Source organism: Talpa occidentalis, unplaced genomic scaffold (assembly GCF_014898055.3).
Source record: "Talpa occidentalis isolate TD23 unplaced genomic scaffold, MPIMG_talOcc4v2.1 talOcc4.9, whole genome shotgun sequence".
Classification (NCBI taxonomy): Eukaryota; Metazoa; Chordata; class Mammalia; order Eulipotyphla; family Talpidae; genus Talpa; species Talpa occidentalis.
The window spans coordinates 84746403-84758579 of NW_023605305.1; the positions used below are offsets into that span (position 1 = coordinate 84746403).

The 12177-nt window shown below is 42.7% G+C and overlaps 1 protein-coding gene across 1 annotated transcript in view; it reads left to right on the forward strand.

Annotated features, from left to right (window-relative positions):
• The window catches only part of ADRA1B (adrenoceptor alpha 1B), a 514351-nt gene that overhangs the window by 169934 nt on the left and 332240 nt on the right, over positions 1–12177 (forward strand). The window lies entirely within an intron of this gene.

The following is a 12177-nucleotide window of genomic DNA, read 5'->3' on the forward strand; positions in this document are numbered from 1 at the left end:
GATAGTTCCCGAAGTCTTTCTTTGGTCTTTTTCCCTCGTACTTCTCTTTCCTTTTCTGTTTTGGTTCTTTTTATTTTTGTGTCTTCAAGAGTACTGATTCGTTCTTCCGTTTCATCTATTCTGCTTTCATTGCTTTTCCCAGAGTTCTTTAGCACCTCCATAAATTCTTTGATCTCCTGCATTTCTTCTATTTCCCTCTTTAGGGACTCAATTTCATTCTTCTGAGCATTGTTTTCCTTAATGACTTCCATCAGTTTTTTCATCATGGCAATTTTAAATTCTTTTTCTGGAAGGCTCAGAAGTTCTTCCAAGTCACCGTAGTTGCAAGCTGGTGGGTGGGTTTTTGTTTTGTTTGTTTTTTTGTGGTGTGTCTTTTTTCTGAGGCATTGCTACTTTGCTTGTAGTTTTTCTTTTCCCTGCTGCCTGTCTTCTAATTTGCCTTATGCGTTGGGATACTGTGCCGCTGGTACTGGCTGGCATCTTTTTGGTGTGTTCTTTCAGGAGTTTCAGAAACTGGCAATCCAAACGAGTCAAAAACTGTAATGCCAGAAGTCTAGTGGGGCAGTGGTACTTTGAGTATGTTAATGGTCACTGTCACAGAATCTCTCCCCCTTCTGTGTTTAGTTACAAATGTGCGTCTTGAAGTCCCACAGACTTCCCTGGAGGTGGGGCAGCTGGATTGCACTCTGGGCTCCAAATCTCTGGGTCCTTCTCTGGGCTGACTTCCTGCCAGGTGGGACTGGGCTTGTGGGGGCCTTCTGCTCACCTCTGACTGTGCAGGGAACCTTCTCCCTCTGGCTCCACGGGGAGCCTTCTGCCAGATTCAAGCAGTCTTTATTAAAGAAAGGTCCCTGTTCTAAAATGGTGCTTTGTAGACAGGCACACTCTTCCACGTGCCCGGTCTGCCCTGGCCGTGGGTGCCCGCTCCCCCTCTGGGTTCGGACTGCTGGCTTGAAGGGGCCTGGCATGGGCAAACTTCCCAGCTCACCTCTGGCTCCTCTGGGAGCCTTCTGCCGGTTTCAAGCAGACTTTATTGAAGAGAGGTCCCTGTTCTAAAAAGGCGATGCAGGTACGCACTCCCCTGCACGCTTGGTCTGCCCCAGCCTTGGGTGCCCGCTCCCACTCTGGGCTCGGACTGCTGGCCAGAAGGGGCCTGGCCTGAGCGAACTTCCCAGCTCACCTCTGGCTCCTCCAGGAGCCTTCTCCCGGTTTCAAGCAGTCTTTACTGAAGAAAGGTCCCTATTCTAAAATGGCGATTCGGATACAGGCACACTCTTCCACACTCCCGGTCTGCCCCGGCCCTGGGTGCCCGCTCCCCCTCTGGGTTCAGACTGTTGGTCAGAATGGGCCTGGCCTGGGCCAACTGACTAGCTCACCTCTGACTCCTCTGGGAGCCTTCTGCCAGTTTCAAGCAGTCTTTACTGAAGAAAGGTCCCTATTCTATGGGGTGTTGGTGATTTTTTTTTCTGGTCGCTAGGTGGCACTAGAGATCTCTCCTAGTGTCCTTGGGGAGCTGTTTTTTTTTACCCCATGGGTCAGGGAAACAGAGTGGAAGTGATGGGGAAAGCCTCAACGGCTTTGGGGTGCTGTGTCTGCCTTGTGCCCCACCATTGTGGGGATCCCATGCCCCGAATTTCGTGCCCCGGGACTCAGTTCCAAAGCCCTCATGTCCAGGACGTGGGCTGTAGCCCACCCAGTTCAGTGTCTACAGAAATGGCGCCTTTTGCACCCCGCTCCCGTGTCTGGGTGTCTGGTTTCTGATTACTCAGTGAGGGACATTCACCTCAGTGAGGGCCCCCTCGTGTCTCCCCACAAGCCTAGGTCGCAGGCGCAGGGACCTGGGCAGCCACGATCTGCGTATCCTTTTCAAGCGCCGCTTTTCCGCACAAGCTTGCCGGCTGGCCTGGGGCTGTTTGTAGGTCTCCAGGAGTCTTTGTTTTTCTCTAATGGGGCCTGGAGCCATTCCTTACCTCCGTGGAGAATCCTGCAGGGTTCTCCACAGCTCCAGTTCACCAGGTGTGGTGGCTGAAATAGTTCCTTTCCACTCACAGTCCCGCTTGATGCGTAGTTTGTTCTTGTTGGTTGTTTTAGTTTTTTTGTTTTTTCCTCCTTTCTGTTGGTCAGAGAGTGCCAACTTTGTGGGTGGGGGAGGGTAGCAGGGTTCTGAGCTTTCCTCCCTTCTAGTCCTCTTTTATGGCAACTTTCTTCTTCAGGTAGTTTGCTGGAGTCGCCCATTTATCTTCCGTGTCCCAGTTCTCACTGGGACCTGCCGCTTTTCCTCCCTATTAACTTTTTTTTAATGGGAGATCTTACTTGCAGCATTTCCTTGCCACCATGTTGATCCGCCCTAATAAATAAATCTTAAAAAAAAAATAGGAAAAAATATTCATAATGTAAAAAAAAAAAAAAAAACTTGAGAAAAACCATGCAAGGGGGAATTCAGATTGCATCTCTGCTGAAACATCCTTTATATGCATTGGCCCAGAATATATAGAATTTGAGAATTTTAGACTTTAGGCTACTTGACTCCAAAACTTACAAATGTATATAAAATAGTAAGGAAGTGTTTTGAAAGTAACCCACGAGTTATTGCTAAAGGAGTCCAACTGTGGCTAGGCCTCTGGATTCATACATTATGGGCACACCTGAAGTATTCAATGAGCAGGCGATTCCTGTTTGGAGACTGGATTAAAAATCACTTCTGATAACCCAGTCCTTCATCATGCAGAGTCAACTTTATTGATTAGAATTTAAAGAGAATCTTCCTCTTCTCAGAACTTCATATATATTTTGAATAACCAAACTTCCAAAAATGCATGTGTGCACATAGGTTTAAATGTTTGGCAGAGGATTTCAGTGGACTCAAGATTTCTGGTAAAACAGCTTTTAAAACATTTTTTTCTGATGTCCCAGTGAGGGTGGTTGGGACAAAGTTGGAGTACACTTGGTTTTATCAAGGACTTTCAGGACTATCTCTTCTCAAAACTACCTTCTAGGCTGGATGGAACAACCATTGCTATAACTTTTTAGAGTACAGACTTGGGAGTTAGCTGCTGGGATTAAAATGTCAACTGTGTTACAGGTACACCTGGGAGCTATCATGGGTTCTGGTTTAGACTGCTGCCATAAGGTCAATATTACAATAAAGCAAGTCACACTTTTCTTTGTTTTGGTTTCATGATGCGTATAAAAGTCTACTATAGTCTACTAAGTGTGCAGTTGCATCATATATAAGAAAACAATGTGCACACCCAAATTTATTTTTTAAAGATTTATTTATTTATGCATAGAAGAACTGGAGTGTAGGCCAGAGTTGCTTTATATCATGGTAGTGAATTTTTAAAAAAGACTTCTTTTTATTTATGCAGACAAGTACTGGGGTGTAGGCAGGAGGTGCAGGGAGGGGTGTAAGAGGATTCACCAGAAAGAGTAGGGAGCAGAACGGGCAGATCCACTGAAATACATTGCTGAAGGGAGCAGCAGGAAAGACAGAAGAGGTCTGCTGTGACATGTGTATTGCTCCCTGGTGGGCTGGGGATCAAACTTCTGCTGCAGGGGCTGGGGATAGCTTGATAGAGCTGAGTCTTTAACCCCTATGCCACCAGAGAGGCCCCACGCCCAAATTAAATATGACACAGAGACATGGACAAATGCACATGTTTTTGGAAAAATGACTCTGATAGACTTGCTACATGTAGGATGGCCACAAACTTCGACCTGTAAAACACCCACTATCTGCAAACACAATAAAGGGAAATGTGATAAAAAGAGGTATATCTGTATTTATAGAAGTGAACACATTACTCAATTTTTCTAAGCTGCTAACTAAAGTGGAGATGATGATTTTATGACAAGGAAGATGCTGAATAGCTCATTGGGTGGCTTGAAAATTCAATGATAAATGTAATGTAAGCACTAAACACAGGGGTTGGCACAGAGAACATCTCAAGTAAATGACTTTCATATGACAAGTCTAGCAAGGAGGAGGGTTAACACTCTATCCCATATTGCTCATCAATTCCAAGTCCCACATCCTTATAACTTCTTATAAATCACAATGTATTTGTTCATTTCCTGTTATCTTTTTATTGTATTTAACTATGTGGCTATATACAGGTATACATACACACATCTTATTTGTTATCTTCCACGTGAGTGAAATCATGTGTTATTTACAGTATTTGTCTTTCTCTGACTTATTTCACTAAACATAATGCCTTCAAGGTCTATCCATGTTGTCACAGATGGCCAAACTTTCATCATTTTTCATAGCTCAGTAGTATTCCATTGTATCTGTATATGACAGCTTCTTATCCATTCACTAGTCAATGGGCATTTAGGTTATTTCATGTCTTGACTATTGAGAATCATGTTGCATTGAAAATATTGTCATTTAAATCAAAGATGTCACTAGATAAAGCTTGCTAATAATTTGCATGAAATTCTAAGTGATTAATCTAGCCCCGTCTCTGGTATGCTACCCTCCTTCTTGTTCTCTTCTCCAGAGCTACCTTTTTGCCTTCCCCATGGATGTCCCACACATAGCCTATGGTGTGACCTCCATGCCCTCAACTTCTTAGTTCAGAGATTACTTCTTCAATCTTTCCTAACTCCACCACCCATCCTGACTTATTAGTTCCTTTGCTTAAAATTATCCTTTATTGTATTTATCTCCATTTCTAACTAATTTGAGTGATTATTCGACTCATACCTGTTTCTCCAGCAGACTATACCTGACAGGAAAGCAGGGCCTGTATATTAAATTCTCATTCTTAGGCCTACCTTTTGTCAAATAAACAAATAATTACATATGGGAAATGCTCTGAACTTGTCCTAGAACAGCACTGGAAATCCCCCTCAATCTCACAGCAAACTTTCTAGCAGGTAGCATTTTAATCATTTTATACCCTAAAGAAATTGGAAGGTCAGAAATGTAAATAACTGACTTAAGATTACAGAGAAGGTAAATGACAGAGGCCCCACAGCTTTTGGTGATTTCCAGTGGCCCAGAGAGCCTCAGGGTATGAGAGGCAGGAAGCAGAATTAGGGGAGTTTTCTAACATCCCAGAGAGTTACATACCCGCTAGTCAACGAGAAGAGTAGTCATTGGAAACCACGTGTCCTGACTGATGCGGTGCCTTAAATTGATATACCACTTACAATCTTTTTCCTTATAAACTATCTGGATCAAAATTCCAAGGTATATAGCAATAATTTTCATTTTTCTGGGGATATCTAAACACTTGGATGTTAAAATACTTGTCATCAGAGAGAAAGTTAAAATGGGTTTCAGTATTAATTTCTTAATGATTTTTGAAATATGCAAATCCTGTTGGAGCAGATGTGCCAGAAATGGATGGCTTCCAATGTCCTGTTAAAATCTGGGATGCCTCAGAGGCTATAAAAATAAAATTCTAAATGCAATTTCATTTTGGCAGAGGCTGGGTAACCATTCTGGATTGGACCAAAATATCTAATTGGCTGGGGCACAGAGGATCGATGGCATACTCCAATCTATGAACTTCCTATGTGGAGATTAAATGGAATCATGGGATTTTAATTAGTCTTAATTACAGCCATGGTTCCTTCTGTCTTTGTCTCTTTGCGATGGCAATCGCCTATGATAGCTTTTGAATAACTTGTTCCTTAGCCTGAGAAGGGCTCTTATAAAGAGTTTTCCATTCAACTCTCAAATATCCTACTTAAATTCAGGACAAAAATGAGTTATTCATTTCAAAGATTTCTTATTTCTTCTCCCTGAAATTGAAGCACTGTATTGGGGAAGCATCCAGGTCGGCTATAAGATGCAAACCAACTTCATTGTCCATGGTGGGACGTGATGCTAATGGTACATTCCCTCCAGAAGGCCAGGAATGAGCAGATGCTCCTTACACCCAAGCCCCCTTACATGGCCCATTTTCTTTTCCAGCTGTGGGGTGTTCATGGGAAGTAATTTACTATCAGCATGTCTGGAGTGGAAACTGTGTGGGATACTGATTCTTTTCTTCCATCTCCATTGTTTTGCTCAGTTATTTCCCCCACTCAGTAAAAGAATTGCTTGGTGAAATAACCATCACTTTATTTCTTTTGTGAGCCCATTCTTTAAAGAGATATACAGTAACATGGACACTGCCACACAGGCCTGTGTAGAGAAAATTCTAGAACTGCCTTCCCCTAAGCAGATGGACACTTTTTGCCTGATTCTAGATCTGTTGAGGTCTGCAAACATACAAGCCAGGGTCAGAGTATATTTACGTCTTATCTTGGAACACTCTAGAAGGAAGGTCTGTTTTATGAGATTTTCATTCCTCAGATGTAATAAGAATAAATAACAGCAATTATACAGTGATCACTCCATTGAATCAATCAACAGATCTTTACTGCCTGCATGCTAAGTTGCCAGCACTGTTGGAGCCCTAGGAATAAATCAAGGGAAACATTGCTGACCCAATCCTTACCCTGTGATGCTTGCATTGCAGGGGCGTGAAGGGCTGCATGTTTGAAGCCCATATTTGCTGTTCTGCACAGAGAAAAAGTATTAGATGTGCTCAGTTTCTGGAAATCAGAGAAGAGGAAGTGGCAGTAAGTGAACAGGGAGGCGGAACCAGTTAGGCCCCTGGTTCTCAAGTTTGGTCCTGGACCAGCAGCCTCGGCAACCCCAGAGAACTTTTCCCAGGTGCAAATTTTCAGTCCCCAACCCAGACCTGAGTTAAACTTGGGGAGGGGTCCAACAAGCTGGTTTCACAAACCCACTGCCAATTCTGATATGGTCTAAATTTTCAGGAAAATTCCACATGAAGAAGATTGCTGTGTACAGTGGAACCTTCCAGCAGCCTGCAGGGCTGCTGGTGGAGTAGAATCCCTATCACTGGATTTATGGAAGCAGGATTACATGAAGAAGGAACGAAGGGATTGGACAGTTGTGTTTCCCAAGCTTATTTAATGATGAAATAATTTTATAATTATTTATGAGATACTGACAGGACACTAATGGGACTTGTAAAAATATGCTCAAGTGCATTAAATAGATTGTACAAAATGCTTCCAAATGAAATAATTGCTGTCAGAAATTGTCAAACATTGTTTTCCATACTTTATAATGTAAAACAACCCAATTAGAGAAATAAAATCTTTTTAGGTTGTTAGTGTGTTAATGTGAATATTGCTAACATAGGCATCCCCCCATTCAAACACCTGGCACTACATCAAAGATGGGAAAATGAAATGTTCTAGTGTTCCTTCCAATCCTGGAAAACATATTCTAGAAAAAATAGATAGTAGCGGAAATTTTACTTGAAACTTCTCTGTCCTGTCCCATGATTTTTACAACTCCCCGCCACTCTCCTCCTTTCTTCTTTTTTCCTGGCAATCCTTAACCCTTCCTCAAAAACCTTAGGACCCAGGTGCTGGCTCCATTCCCCTCCTCTAGCCCCAGTCTCCCCAATCTTTTCCAGTGTTCTTGCTTCCCTGAGGTGCCTGTTCAGTTCTTCCTAGCCTCACAGCCCTATTCTAATCTGTGCCAATGGAGTTCCAGTTGCTGGTCAATTGTTGCTTCACCTTTGTTAACTGGAGCCTTCTGGAGCCAATGCTTGTTAGGGGGAGAGTTTCTGGAGTCTGCGTGGAGGAGGGGCACATCATGGAGAGAATTTCTCAAAGTTCATTCCCTAGTATAAAGACTTACATCAGATTTACTCATTTTTGTTACGAGTAAAATCTCAGCTTTTATCCTAGATGTGCTGAATCTGAAATGGGCCCTGGGATCTTCCTTTTAACAGTGTTCTTGCAGAGTTGTGTGTTCACTCAAATTTGGGGGTCCCGGGTACACAGCCCCATGCCCCCCAGGCATCTGAGGACTATTTGTCTATGCTCAGTCAAATCCAAACCTGACCTTGCAGTAATATTTTCAGTTCCTGCCTCAGGAACTGAAATTGAAGGTGAAATAAAACCACTGACTTGGCCTGAATTTGATATGGGCTGTGGAGGAGACAGGCTATTCCTATGCAATCCTGTTACCCAAGCAAAGTCTCAGTCAGTTCCCTCCTTGGGGTTATTAGTCTGTTTGCTTTTTTTCCTCAGCTGATCTGAGGATGGGGTGGGGATAGGGGTCATAAGATGAAGACAAGGAGACAGAACCACTCTACTCTGCTTTTCCCACAACTACTGCATGTGAAAGGAGACCTGTTTGCGGTCACTGATTGTCTCCCCTATGATATTTGGCCCTCATTTGCAGTGGGGATTAACATGATCTACCCGCAGCCTTCTGGGTTGTTTTGTGATAATCTAAAAATAAACAAAGCCCAAAGGATCTATTTCTTCTTCCCATTAATTTGAAGGAAGGCAGATGGTGCCCAATAACCTGATTTAAATTGCCAGTAAAGCACATCATTTTTTTGCTAAGCACTTGCCGTTAAATTATAAGGGATGGTGTCAGGTGGCATGGCATGAGCTCTGAAAGGTAACTTGGCCCTGAGGATAGGAAAGCAGAGCAAGGGAGTGAGTCTACCTCCACCAAACTCTCTGAGAAGGAGGGATTTGGAGAGACGAGAAAAAGTAGGAAAGACTCTGGGCTATGGAGACTGAGGGGGAATGTGTAGCAGAAAAGCGGCATTTCCCAAGAAACTGGAGGACATGTGGTTGTGAGTGTGAGGATACCAACTGCATTTCATCTTTGGCTGACATCCCACCATCCTGACCCGCCTTGACATCCCACTCTGTTGACCATGCTCAGTGGGTGGCCAGTGAATGCCTGAGGGAGCTGAAGGAGCGAGGCCAAGCCTTGAATGATGGAATCTAGAATGAGAAGAAAGAAGACAGCAGAGGGAGGGAGGAGTGGGAGCCCATGAAGAACTGCAGATGAAAGAAAGAGTCCTACTGTGGGGTCCTGAGTTCTAGTTCCTACTCTGACGCTATGTCACCAGGTGGAGAAGGTGAAAACCACATGCTTGAGTGACCTGTCTCCTTCATCTGGGACTAGAATCTAAGACTCCGAAGCACCCCTGCACTGGCCCCGGACCCTGTTACTGAATGAAAAAATTATATTTGGAGCCGTTTCCACAATGTCAACAAGCCTGCTCCTCACTCACAAGTTCAATGAATTGATTTTTATAACTCAAAATGGTTAATTCTGCTGATTTTTTAAAATGTCAAAATTAAGTGGCTGGACCGGAAGATCGATAAGTTCTTTCTCAACCCTAAAATTCTGTAGTATTTTTGGATATATTTGTAAAGAGCCAAGTTTGTTCTGTTTTGTTTGTTAGAACACAAAATACTAGGGCAACCAAACCAGACTGACTCCATTATGGGTATGGGAAAGCGCTGAAGGACCATCTTCTCTAGAGAAGGCCTGATAGTGGCCTGGCCACCTCTGCCCCAGGAGCCAGACATTTTGCTCTAAAGATGGGCTTTGGTGGCCTCTACATGCCTATAATCCATTCTGGTTTGAATTCTGGTTACCAGCTGTGTGACCTCTATTTGACTGCTTTGTGTCTCAGTTTTTACATCTGTAAAATGGGATTAATGTTGCTATTTAATTCCGGTTTTTTTTAAATAATAATTGAAATAATGAATGCAGAGGAGATAAGTAATACTGGCTAATTTTATCATGACCATTTCCCCCTTTTCTTACTACGGTAATGTTTTTCTCTTGTGCTTCACACACATATCACCTACACCCCTTTACTGGGCCCTGACCCTGTTCCTGAAGAAAAAATTAGACTTGGAGAGAGGCCCTCCCAGTCTTTTTACTTAAGCTAATCCCCTCCCCAACTCTGCCAGGCAGGTCCCCCAGCTAATGAGGAGCAGAGGTGCTTGCTTTGTGCTATGGGGACTCCTTTCTCATGCTGATAGCCTATGTTTTGGGGAAATACATGAAACTTCAAGGTGACATTTGCAAAGTGTCAGAGCCCTGAGCATTTCCTTTCCAGGTTCCAACGTATTAAGAAAATTATGAATAAGCTGCCATCTTTGGCCTTAAGTCATGCTGATGGATGTAGCGTTTGATTCCTGTCTGCTAGATCTGTGTAGGTATTGAACATTCTTGGAGCTGTTCAATACAGCCTTTCAAGTAAAAAAAAAATCTTGCAAACCTCATAATGAGAAAATAACTGCAGAAGTAAGATGGCTGTTGAACTATGTTTTAAAAGTGTTGGAAGAGTTTTAAGGAACTCTAAACATGAGATACAAGTTGGGCCTCATCTTCCTCAGCTATTGCCTGAAAAGACAATCTATAGTGTTTCTTTCAACCTTGATTATTTAAGACTTTTAGATTCCAGATTCTATAGTGTTATCCAAAATTGCTTCTCTTAGGAAGTCTCTCTATTCCTCTGAATTTTCAATAGTGGGAAGCAGGATGGGTGACATCTGCAGTTGAAACCAGGCCATGTTGTTGAACAGTTGGCAAATCTAAGTTATTCTCTTCTCTCTAGAAGGGTGCAGGGTTGCATATTAATTTGCAATTACTCATAAAGTAGAAGGCAGAACCTTCTCTTTCGTCAGCCCTTGGACATACAAATTAGGTAATATTGAATGGGCAATGAATATTTCATTTCCACCTTGCCTCATGGTGCCAATCACCTTAAATGAGACTAGATTAACATCAGGAGTGACTCACACTTGGTTAGGTCTCCAAGTCTGGCTCCCTCAGACTTGCTATATTTTGGCCTCAATTTGTCAGCTGAATTTTGTTACTGACTCTGCAAGCATAGAAGCAGAACCTTCTTAGCTTGTCTCCAGTTTACGCTGGGTATGGGTTTCAGTTTTTTAAAGTGATCTTTAGTTCTGACAATGGAGCGAATTCATAGGATATCTGAATTAAAAACAGAAATAGAACTTTATAAAATAAACTTTTCTGTCATGAAAGACAGAAAAATCCCCAGGTACAAAAAATGAAGAGGGAAATCAAAGCCAGGACAGAAATGAAGAACAAGCATTTCAGCAAAATTTCTGACCCAGATATGGACCATAAGAGTTGAAGGCTGGGGATTGGACCCCCATTAGGATATAGGAACGGTTACCTCAAACCTTGGCCAGGTAGGGAAACTAGAATTGAGCTACAGCATAAAGTTGTGAGACTTGACAAGTTGCACTGCCCATGAAATGGCAGCTACAGTAACTCCACCTCTGAGTCTAGAAAAAAATCAGAAAGCATGACACCTGTCTAGGGTCCTGGTTAAAAAGGAAAAAAAAAAGAAGTATGGTCCAAGAAAACCAAACTAGATCTGTGCCACATATGGGGATGGTTCCAGATGTATACTAGTGTGTGTTAACACAAACCACTCAGATGCATTTGAAGCCATGGGCTATAATAGAAGAAAATGTAAAATTGTTTTATGGGGACATTTTTACAACTCAAGGCATAAAGGACTTGCACAAGGAAATTCACCACCATGAGAGACAGTCCACAGGTACAGCAAAAGAATAATTAGCACCCCAAGAATCAGAAATAATAGCACTCTTTAAGATACTATACAATAAGAATAACTGAAATTATAGAAGATATAAGAGAAGGAACAGAATTATAAAAGAAGCATTAGGTCTTAAAGAAATACACAAGTAGAACTCACACACTAGGTAACCAGTTATGTTACTTTTCCCAGGACTGAGGGATTACCCAGGACAGGAGATTTTCAGCACTAAAACAGGGAGAGTAAACCAGGGGTAAACCAGGTTGGCTGACCACTCTATTTCAACTAGGTAATTGAAGAGATTTTAATAAAGTGGCTATTTACAAATTTATGGATAGGTTTTGGGAACCCAGCAAGGAATACAGCCCCTGGGACCAACAACAATGGAGAGTCATTACCACATTTAAGCCTGAAGAGATGTGTTTACTGAAACCCAGAGAAATAAGCTCCAGGAGTATAGTACCTGATAGCAGCTGCTAGTGGAGGGAAAAGTAGCAGGTCCTCAAACAACATCATTTCTATCAGTTATTTTGTTTAAACATTGATGAGAAAAAAACAATGAATTCCCACCAAGGCCACCATCTGCAGGGGTTTTGGTCAGCTGCCCTGGTTTCCTCTCATATCCCAAAGATATGCACATGAGGTTCATAGACATGCCTCGGCTGTTCTAGTCAGAGTGAATGTGGGTGTGGGTGTGATGCCCCCTGAGGTGGAAGGGCATCCTTTCCAGATTTGGGTGCTGCCTTGAGCTGCCAGCATAGGATCCAGCCACCTG